Source organism: Sodiomyces alcalophilus (assembly GCF_042370955.1).
Source record: "Sodiomyces alcalophilus JCM 7366 unplaced genomic scaffold ACRALscaffold_6, whole genome shotgun sequence".
Taxonomy (NCBI): Eukaryota; Fungi; Ascomycota; class Sordariomycetes; order Glomerellales; family Plectosphaerellaceae; genus Sodiomyces; species Sodiomyces alcalophilus.
The window spans coordinates 4,268,234-4,279,228 of record NW_027263537.1 but is presented as its reverse complement, the minus strand read 5'-3'; the positions used below and the strand labels follow the sequence as shown (position 1 = coordinate 4,279,228).

General features: G+C 40.2%; 1 pseudogene across 1 annotated transcript; it reads left to right on the top strand.

Moving 5' to 3' along the window:
* Positions 1-8,633: 8,633 nt before the first annotated feature.
* Positions 8,634-8,706, top strand: ACRALDRAFT_t216 (annotated as a pseudogene). Its single transcript has one exon. The product of its transcript is annotated as a tRNA-OTHER (tRNA).
* The last annotated feature ends 2,289 nt before the right edge of the window (positions 8,707-10,995 follow it).

Here is a 10,995-nt window from a genome sequence, read left to right as displayed (position 1 = left end):
GGTTTATCTTACCTAGATAGTATTCAACCTCGAAGTCGAATAACGATAATCGGTATACCTATCTAATAAGCCTTTTATAAAGGTCCTGCGCGGGCGTGTTTAGTATGCCCTTAAGCGCCTAATAGTCTATTAGCACTATAAACGCCTATTCTATACCTTTAAGGTAATAGCGCTAATACTTAAGGCTCTCTACTATAGCTAATAGCTCTTACTACCCTATACCCTATCGTTACTTTATTTCGGAAAGCTTCCGTAAGAAATAGGCGACTAATCGCTATCCTGTCTTATATTTCTAACTCAGAATTCCGGAAATTACCTTATTTAAGGCGTCTATCTCGACCCTTATATCTAGTACCAAATTCTAATACCGTAGAATAGTCCGTATACTAAAGGCGACCTTTAGTAATTCGAACGCCCGCTTAGGGTTATCAGGGAACTTTAAAGGTCCCTTCTTCTTATCTATGTAACTGCCTTTTAATAACGTAGTTAACGGCGTTATTACCCTAGAGTATCCCTTAATAAACCTCTTATAGAACTTAGCGAAACTAAGGAAAACTTAGATATTATAGAACGACTCGGGCGCCGGCTACTTAGCGACCGTATATATAGGTTCCGGGTTTATCGCGATACGTTCGCGGGTTACTATAAACCCTAAGAAATCTACTCGGTCACGGTAAAACTCGTTCTTTAATAGTTTCGCGTATAGCTAGGCCCTATAAAGCCGGTCCAAAACCTTCTTTAGGTCCTTTATATACTATTTCTTTAATATAGAATATATAAGGATATCGTTAAGGTAAGCAATATAATATATATCTAGTAAACCGATAAGCACTCGGTAAATATACGCCTAGAAGGTGGCCGGAGTATGTATTAGCCCGAATAGTATAACGGTATACTCCTAATAGCCGTACCACGTTCTAAACGCCGTTTTCTAGCGGTCCTCTTTCTTAATCCGGATCCTATACTAAATATCTCGGATATCCACCTTTAAAAAGTACTTTGCCCCAGTAAGCCTATCTAATAGCTCGCCGACTAAGGGTAAAGGGTATGTATTCTTAATCTTTCTAGCGTTTAACCCTTAATAATTAATATAGAGTTATAAACTACTATCCTTCTTAGGCACGAATAGCACCAGTAAGCTTATAGGGCTTATTAACTGTTAAATACGACCGCTCGCTATTCCTTTAGGGATATACTTCTTAGCTCCTCTAGCTAAGCTTAAGATAAGGGATATAACGGCCCGAATAGCGGTTTCTTTCTATCTTATAAGTTAATTGTGTATTCGGCGTCCTTTAATAAGGGCGGCTCCTTCGTGGCCTATTCCGAAAATATATCCTAATAGTTAGCGATTTCCGGCGGTAGCTTAATAACTAGTCCGTATATCACCTTATCGTTATCTATAGATAGAATAGTTATATCCGGCGTCCCCGGTGCGATAATAGTAACGGTAGCGATATATATAATATATACCTTCGCTCGCTTCTGGATAACCTTATAAGCCTATAGCCATAGTTAAGATCGGCCCGTAAACGAATATTCGGCGAGCTATATTAATTATAATACCTTCTTAGCCTATACTATTATTCGAGAGCAGTAATTATCTAGTACCCTTAGGTCGATTCGTATATAGAAAGACTCTTTTTAATAGGTATGGCCGTCTTTGTACGTCTAGTAGATAGAAAGCTAGCCCCTATACTCCGCGGACCCACGCCGGGCTACTATTAAAGCCTTTAATCTCTAGAGTCTCGACCTCTAGGAGCTGTTTTAACTCTAGGCATTCTATTAATACCGGGCTAATATTATCTACCTATATATAGGTATCTAAGTCTATACTAAATTCGATCTCCTTCTTATAACGGATTATTATCGCTATAGATCTTATTACCTTACCTACAGCGATCGCTAGCCGGTTATCGGGTATAGGTTCGGCCTCCCCGTCTATACCGACTCGTTTCCCGATAAATAGAGTTCCCTGACCCGAATATTATCATTAAGGTTATTATATATAGCGTGCACGTTACTAACACGGGCGCGACTCTTCGCCGCTCTATTATCGGCCATTATCCGCTATTCCTTATTACTATAATAGTCCTTAGAACGGTAACCCTACTTACTATGGTTATAATACTCGCTTATAGAGGCGCGCGTGCTAGGCTACGTTTACGAAGGCTTTAGGCCCGAGCCCGAGGCCTTTTAACCCGTTAAGAGCGCCCCCTTCGAGTCTATAGCTTTACTTAGATCGGCGGGCATACGCCGACTTATCGCCGGAGTGCTTCCCCGACTTAAGCGACTATCCGAACGCTAGAAGTTTAATAGGGTCCTTTTACGACTAGTATCTAATCGCCTACTATTCGCCTTCTTAATAGGACTTATATTCTAAAATAGCTATACCTCTTAAGTTAGTATTATAGCCTTATCTAGTTCGGTTTTCCGCTCCTGTATTTTATCCTTAATACGTAGAGGTAACCAATTAAAATAGTTATAGGCACGCTCTTCACTTCCGCTTATCTCCTGGCCTAATAGCCTATACAGGTTATCCTATTATTCAAATAGTTTTATTAGCGTTATATCGCCGGTTATTCATAGCTTACAAAGTTTCTTATAGTAATTATCCCGCTATATATCCCGGGATAGATACTCTTACTAAATAAACACTATAAAGTCGTTTTAATTCGGGTCTATAATCTTCTTAGTATAATACCTCTAGGATATCTAGAAGGTATATTCGAGCTTCGTTGAAGGCTATTCGATCTACTATAGCACTAAGGTACTAGGCCTAAACTAATTCCTAGTCTTAATCGCTATTAACTAATTATTAATTTTTATAATTATAAATAACTCTTTAATTAACTTATAATTATATACTAGCGGGTTTTCGTAATTATACCGGGGCGCCGGTTATTTACCGAGCTTCTTTATAATTACGCGATTAATTTCGCTTTATTATTAGAGGTGCTACCAAAATATCATAACGAACGACTCCTATATTAATATCGAGGGGCCGGTAATAGATCGCTAATTAACCTATAAATCATTATCTTTAGGACCGAGCCTAACCGGCGTATCTATTAACCCCTCGCTTTTATCTAACGGTTCCTGCTCGACCACCGTCGTTACTAGTTTAAGTATAGCGGGCGCCTCCTGCCCGGTATCCGCTTCGCTAGCTCCACCTGGGGGGACGCTTATTCCTCGAGTCCTTCTCGGTAATATCTTCGGCCTAACTACCTTAAAGGTATAGAAGTTAAAGAATTATAACGAAAAGGAAGTCCGTAGACTTAGTTGAGGAAAAGATATTATAGACAAGGCTTAATAGCTCAGAATCGCAGAGTAATCGTAGTATATTCGTTAACTAAGCGCTGACTTTAAACTAGGACTTTAACTTAAGAGATTAAAGTATATCCCTTAACGCACGCATAGAGATAGGTTCGGATCGGTAGTCCGTGCGCGGCTATCGGTCCGACTATATACCGGCGGCTCTGCGATTATCTCGTTATAAAAAGCCCCTTTTAGGCCACCTTTTAACTAAATTCCACCTCTAAAGCTCTCTTTAGGCCATACTTTAACTAATTCCACCTCTAAAGACCTCTCTAGGCCACCCCTTTTCCCCTTACCCCCTTTTTCCCCTTTATCCGCTTTCCGAAAAAACAGAAAAATATTATAACAGGACCCTATTCCGAATAGCTAACCCCTAGTATCTATACCCCCTATATTACAGCTATACCGCCCTACTATACCCCTATAAAAGGCTATAATATTATATAGCTTATAAACCCTAGTCTTTAAAATAAACCTAATCTCTCCTTTATAATATAGTAGAAACGGCTTTACTTTTTAAATACCTATAAACTATACTATTACGTGACCCCACTTTTCCCCGCTTTAGACTCATTTTTCACCCCTATATCTAACCCCTTAGGTAATTAGAACCAGAAATTGCGTAATTCCACTATTTCCTTTCTAATACTAATAAAAAGACTACTGTTTTAAAGCTAGGAAGATAACTAGTAAGGATTTTATCCCTACGGTTAAAACACTATAAGGTGGCGCTAATTTCCCTTTCTAGAGAATATCTATACACGCTTATTTTACCTGAAAAGGACAATTCCTAAACAATATAACTAAACCTCTATAGAATCCCTCCTAAAAGTAAAAGGAAACCTCTTTTAAGACGGCTAGTAAAATACTCGCTACCCTTTCTAAAGGACCCCTCGCCTAGGTTTAAGGGCTAGATACTGCCTACGAAGTCTAGGAAAAGCTAAAAAGCCTATACGAAAAGAAACGCTTCTAAGCTGATTTTAATACCCTAGGAACTTTCTTTAATAATTCCCCCTTAGACTATAAAACCCTCGAATCCTTCCTATATAAGGTTTAAGAGAATCTGCTGGCTTTAGAAGGAAGGGAGGTTTCCTTTCCTAATAAGGTGATTTATATATAGATTCTTAACGCCCTCGATAAAAGATATAACTCTATTACTAACCAGATCACCTAGTCCGTTCGTCACGATATCCAGAGTTATACGCTAAATAAAATCGTTACTAAATTAATAGGCGCCTCCCGGAAAATAAAGCGTTCTCTAGTAAATAACACTCTCCTCGTTAAAGGGTCTAAGAAACCCTAGGAAAAGACTAAGGGGCTATTCTAGAAGAACTATAAGAAACCCGGCCACGTCTCCTCTAACTATCATTTCCTTTACCTAGATAAGGCTCCTAAAGGCTAGGTTATAAAGGCAAACACGGGAAAAAAGTAGTAGAATCGGGTCTCTAAGAGCACTAAATCCTCCTCCTCCTCCTCCTCCACGGGTAGACCTAGGTCCCTAAACCCTTAGTATAAGAAAAGGGGGGACGCTATTATAGCTCTCTTAAAGAATTAACTGCTTTAGTTACTTATAAACAACAAGGATTGCGTGAATATAATCCTTAAAAAGTAATAAGAAGAACCCGAAGAAGAAGCAGAAGAAGATAAATCGATTATATTCGAAGATACCCTCGTAAACCCAGAGGCTATAAATATAATGGACGTTAAAGAAGTAAATATAATAACCTAAAATCCCTAGAATACTCCGAATACTAACCTAAATGTAGGTAGGATAATTAAAAATATTTTTAGGATTTAGGCAGAGAATAGGCTTAGTTTAGACTTAAACTTTTATATAGATAGCGGGGCTATTTGTTATATAATAATAAATAAGTCTCTTTTCCTCATATATAAAACCACTATTATACTCGCTAGCTAAGGAAAAGTAAATATAATAAAGATAATAGGCGTAAGAAACTATATTATAAAGTTTAAAGATACTAAGAAAGTACTATTTCTAAAAGAATACCTATATATTCTATTAAGTAGGTAATCGCGAAGAGTTAAGAGATAATCAGGATAAAGGCACTTAGTAGTCAGGACGTGATTATACTTAAGTTAGAAGGTAGGGGGTGTCGAAGAGTTAAATTAATCGCTAGCCTCCCTATCCTAAGGGCAGCTATCTATTCTTTCTTATACACATACTAGCTAGCTTTAGTATAGCACGGGAGTCTATTCTACCCGATTAATCACTATCTATTAGCTCGTAGCGACGACTCGACTTATACCTAGGTACCAACTATATTATAGCTAGCATTAAGTTAGGTCCCGGACCGGATACTCCGTAGTCGTCCACACTTTATACTAGCCTAGAACCTTATTATAACTCATAACCGTTTAGTACTTAGGTACTAGAGGTCCGGCACCTAATAGGGCCCCCTGTCTTTATAGTTTCTATCCCGGAAACCTTAATGCTAATCTAATATCCCTATATCTCCTATCCGACCCGATATTCTCCTATATCCTCTTTACCCCCGATTCGCCTAATAACTCTATTATAACCTTAGCCTAATCTACCTATTATATTCCTCCCTTTAATTACCTATTCTAGAATAACGTCTTTTATGGTAACCCTATTACTACGCACTACTATCCGATACTATACCAGCACTAAAGCCTGTATAGCGCGAGACTAATACCAGCACTATACCGGCACTAAAGCCCGTATAGCGCCGGATTAGTGCTAGCACTATACCGTCACTAAAGCCCGTATAGCGCTGGATTAGTGCTAGTATTATACTAGCACTATACTAGCACTAAAGCCTATATAGCGCTAGACTAGTGCTAGCACCAGCTAAGTCCTAGATAGACCGATGTTTCCCCGTAGCTATATAAAGCGGAAACCTCGCCCTCCCCTTTAAGGAATATATCCTATTTCTATATTATTTACTACACCCTAAGGTTACCTAACTTAAATCCTCTTATAGGTCCTATAATACTAGCTAGCCAGAGATATATACAGTTAGTGCATATCAAATAGTAGTAACTAAAACAAGATCATTCGATCTTAGTAAGGTTCGCGTACCGATCCTATTAAATAACCGTGGAGACTATTCCAGTTACACGATCCTAAGGTAAGTAACTATCCGTCGTTAATAAAATGCCTCCCCTTAAATAGGATTAGGCGACGAGCAGCGACTATTAAGCTAAAAGCCTAATAGCGCTAATAAGGAACTGCTTACCCGCGCGCCCCTTACTATATTTACTAGCCCTCTAGCATAAAGTATAAAGGTCTATATACTAAACCCCTATTTAGTTAAATAGCTATATATAGCGCACTAAGCGGACACGTAGCTAAAACGGTACCGGTTACCTATAGTCCACTAAATAAAGCGCCTCCCTTTTATTAGGACTAGGCGAGTAAGCGATAAGTATGATAGTCCACGAGTACTAGTTACCCGATAGGCCCGTATCTAAAACGACCTATCGAATACTAAATAGTATTATCGTCGAACCCGCTTAATAATAACCGACGCTCCTTACCCCGTTCTCCTAGACTCTCCCCCTATACTAAGGGATCTAAAAGGCGTATATCCCCTTACCGTAATAGCGAACGCCTATCCAGATATAGCCGAAAAGGTTCTTATACCCGAATATCGGCTACTCCTCTCTATAGCTAAGCGAGCAGGGAACCTCCCTAGCACTAGTAAAGCTAGCTATGCCACGACCTTTAGAGGAAGAGTCTTTAAAGCTATCCTGCCTCCTTAGCTAACCTATCCTGCCTCCTTAGCTAACTATCCTGCTAAGTGGGTTACCTATTATAACTTTTTCATGAAGGTATTCTATAATTAGCTAAAAAAAGAGCCCGAGTATATCGACCTTCACGAGTCTATAGCTATACCCCGTAGTATAGTAAAGGGAAAGGAGCTAGCCCCCTTTACCGCCGTCTATGATTCTCTGCTAATAGAACTAAAGATTAAGGTTAAGGGATTAGAAACACTTCCAATCTGCCCCGCTATAAGTATAGTCGAACGGCTAGTTAGAAGTTTCCCCGAAGATATAGCGGAAAGCCCTTCTCTAAAGTACGCTAAACCGTCTAAAGGAACGCCCGACTATACCCTAACGCCTAATAACTATATACTATTCTACTACCAGGAAAGTCACTAAGCCGATACTATAAGCCACCGCGATAAGCGTATAAGCCCTATACCCTCCGATATTATATACTACCCTCGCGATATAATAGAGGATATCGGAACCAGGAATAATAGGAACCCGGAATATTAATAGTAAGCAGCCCCTCCGGGTAATAATCCCCCTGGATATAATCCCCTTAGCGTAGGTCCTCCCCTAGGGAACGCACCGGGCGCTAGCTACCCGGAACTATACCTATACGTGCGATAGTCGGATTTACTCGCTATCCTTAGCTAACACGATAATCGGATATACCGATTTAAGGCCGACGACCTAGGCTACTTTAAGCCTCCCTTATATTTTATTACCGACTAGGATCTTAAGACTAAAGAAACTAAACTAATCTATATAGACGTCTTCCGCTTTACTAATATAATAGATTAGTATGCCGGCCTAAGTGCCTAGCACCGCGAGTCCCTTCTACGCGGACTAGCCCGTTATCTACTAGGCGAGGCCTTTATATAGTTTATAAGCCTTACTAAGGGACGATATTCGTACATTACTATAACGGTAACTATTACGGAATAAAAGACCGCCTTATAGGAAAGGTTCTAATTACCTTAAGAGGAAGCCAAGTATAAGCTAAGATATAAGTAATACACCCTAAATAACGTAATCATCCGCTATAATATCCGCGTCTTCGTAGATAAGGTAATCTAATTAGTAAAGGCGGCTAACGAACCTAGAGATAAGTATTTAGCTCTTATATAGGACCGTTTAGACGCTAACCTAGTAAATACTATTCCCTATCCCGGACCGGAAACTATAATAACCGACTTTATAAATAGCCTAGCTAGTATAATACCAGGATAATACCGGAATTATACTAATAGAGCCTAGAAGGTACTTATTACCCGATATACCCTGCTATGGATCGAATAGATATCGAAATTAAACTAATCCTCCTAGGTATATTCGCCCTTTTCCTAGTACCCGGATCGACGCGGTAGCCTAGCTCCACGCCGCTCGCTATAGCCCGAATAACGTTCCCTAATACCGGATTATCGTTTATTATTACGGGAACGTCGCTTACTAGGACCAGGATAATCCCGCTAGAATAACCGCGCCCTACTAGCCCTAGGAACGCTAAACCGCTACGTAAATAAACGCGGCTAACGGCTATTAGCTAATAATATATCCGATTAGCCTCTATAGTGTAGTGGTGGTACACCTAGCACACGGTTAATGACCGTGTCGGTTCGAATCCGGCTAGAGGCCCATGAAAAGAGGAACCCCTTTTCCTTTTTTACGCTACTCGGATCCTATTCTAGGGGGCCCTTATCTGCCTTAGTATATACGATAAGGGTTAAATAGGGGGCCCGTTAAACCCACCTTCCGCCCGGCTTCGCTAGTCGTTAATAGGTGCCACGGGGAAGTTAGTCGCCCTACTATAGAAAAATAAGAAGACAGTATCGCGCTGTCCCTAAGCGCGTGGGTAAAATACGCGGCGTTTCTTCTATAATAGGGAAGCAGCCTCTTACGCTATTACGTAAGCGTTCTGCGTAGGCACGTAGCCTGCGTTGGCTTTACCTATAGCTATCTAAAGAGTAAGGGAAGCTTAGGAGCTTTAACCCTAGGAAGCGCACATATATATATATAAGTCGCCTATAAGTGGGCCCGCAGGGGCTAGCCCTAGGGCACACGGAAGGGAGTACCGGTATTTATACGCCCCCTGTTCGGTATTTGCTGTCCACTTAACCCTAAATAAGAAGGTAACACGAGCGCGTGTATAAGTAAGATCTTAGCTGTAAATATTACGTACCTATACACGTTAGAGTAGGTAATCAGGATTACGTGGTGTGTATAATAAGGTCACGTGACTAGGGCATCAGGATTACGTGGTGTATAATAAGGTTACGTGACTAGGGTATAAGGATTATGTGGGTGTATGATAAGGTCACGTGACTAGGGCATTAGATTACGTGGTGTGTGATAAGGTTACGTGACCAGGGTATAAGGATTATATAGTGTATATAATAAGATTACGTGACTAGGGCATCAGGATTACGTGGTGTATATAACCAGGTTACGTGACTAGGGTATCAGGATTACGTGGTGTATAATAAGGTACCTAGCGTAAGGACATTATATATTCTTAATACCTTAGGGTTAATAAATATAGAGGCAGAAATAGTAGTGATTTAGTGGCTTAAGATATCTGGTTTTGATTATAGAGATTAAGGCTTATCGTGAGGTATAGGTACGCAGCATATACGGCTAAGATCTTACTTATACACGCGGTCGCGTAACCTTCCAAAAATGGATTAAGTGGACAACAAATAGTGAACCGGGGGCGTATAAATACCGGTACTCCACGGAAGGCGCATAAACAAACAGAGACAACCACGCGCGCGCCGTTAATTCGAGCACGTAGTCGGCTTTAAAGCCGCTACGGGCCACGTTATAGGCTCCCTAGTACCGAAGCTATAAGTTTCGTATTAGTAGATAAGTTAGTATCGGGGCCGCTATAGCCCGGTAGAGGCAGTAATCCTAAAAAGGAGGAGGCTATAGGGGTTTTTATCTAAGTCTTATACTAGTTCCCTAAGTCTTATACTACGGTTTTCCCCCCTATAGGCATCAGAGAAGGACCGTATAGTCAGAATTCTGGCTCCTAGCATATACATAGGATAGCGGAGTAAGAACCAATAAAAATAAAATAAATATATCCGATTAACTAGCGCGTAGTAACCGGAACTTTCGCCGGGAATAATCCAGGGATCTAGTAAATACTACCATAGATAATAAGGTCTCCGATAAAGGATATAAGAATAATAAGGAACCAGAGGACCTATACTATTTTAAGGAGGAGTCTAATAGTTTTAAGGATCTTATAGATAATAAAGCTAAGACCGATAAAGGTAGTAATTAACTATACAAGGTCGCCGATAAACCCGGATTTATACCTAAGTACCGTAATCTCTACTAGGTATAATAATAATATACTAGGTATAGATAGCTAATAAGATCTAATAATAAGGCCCTCCGCTATAAGAAATCCTATTCCCACTTATTCCTAATAAAGGAATAAGGCGGTTAGGACTCTCCGCTAATTAAAGGCGCTCCTTAAGAAGTAATAGACCCTATAGCCGGCCTATATAGTTATATATATATAAGGGTCTAAGTCCGAGTAACCCTAGATAACGCTCCCTTTAAAGCTTATATTAATTCAGGTACCTTATAATACGTTATAAGCTAGTACTTTCTCCCTTACCTCCCCGATACGGAAGTCGACACGTCTAAAAGATCTATGCTTCGCGGCGTGGGTACTTCGGGTATTATCGGATAGGCGTTATTTACCCTGCTAATATAAGGTATAATAAGCGGCTAGCCCCGAGTCGGACGGCTACACGTAAAGGCTTGGGTGGTTCTTAAGCTAGAAGCCGGTCTACTCCTTAGGCAGGAATTTAACTACCCGAATAAGGTCGATATCCTTAACTCGCGGGACGCTATCTAGATTAGGTCCTATAAAGGTCTTATCGTCCCGGCGTGTATGTTCGCTAAATATTC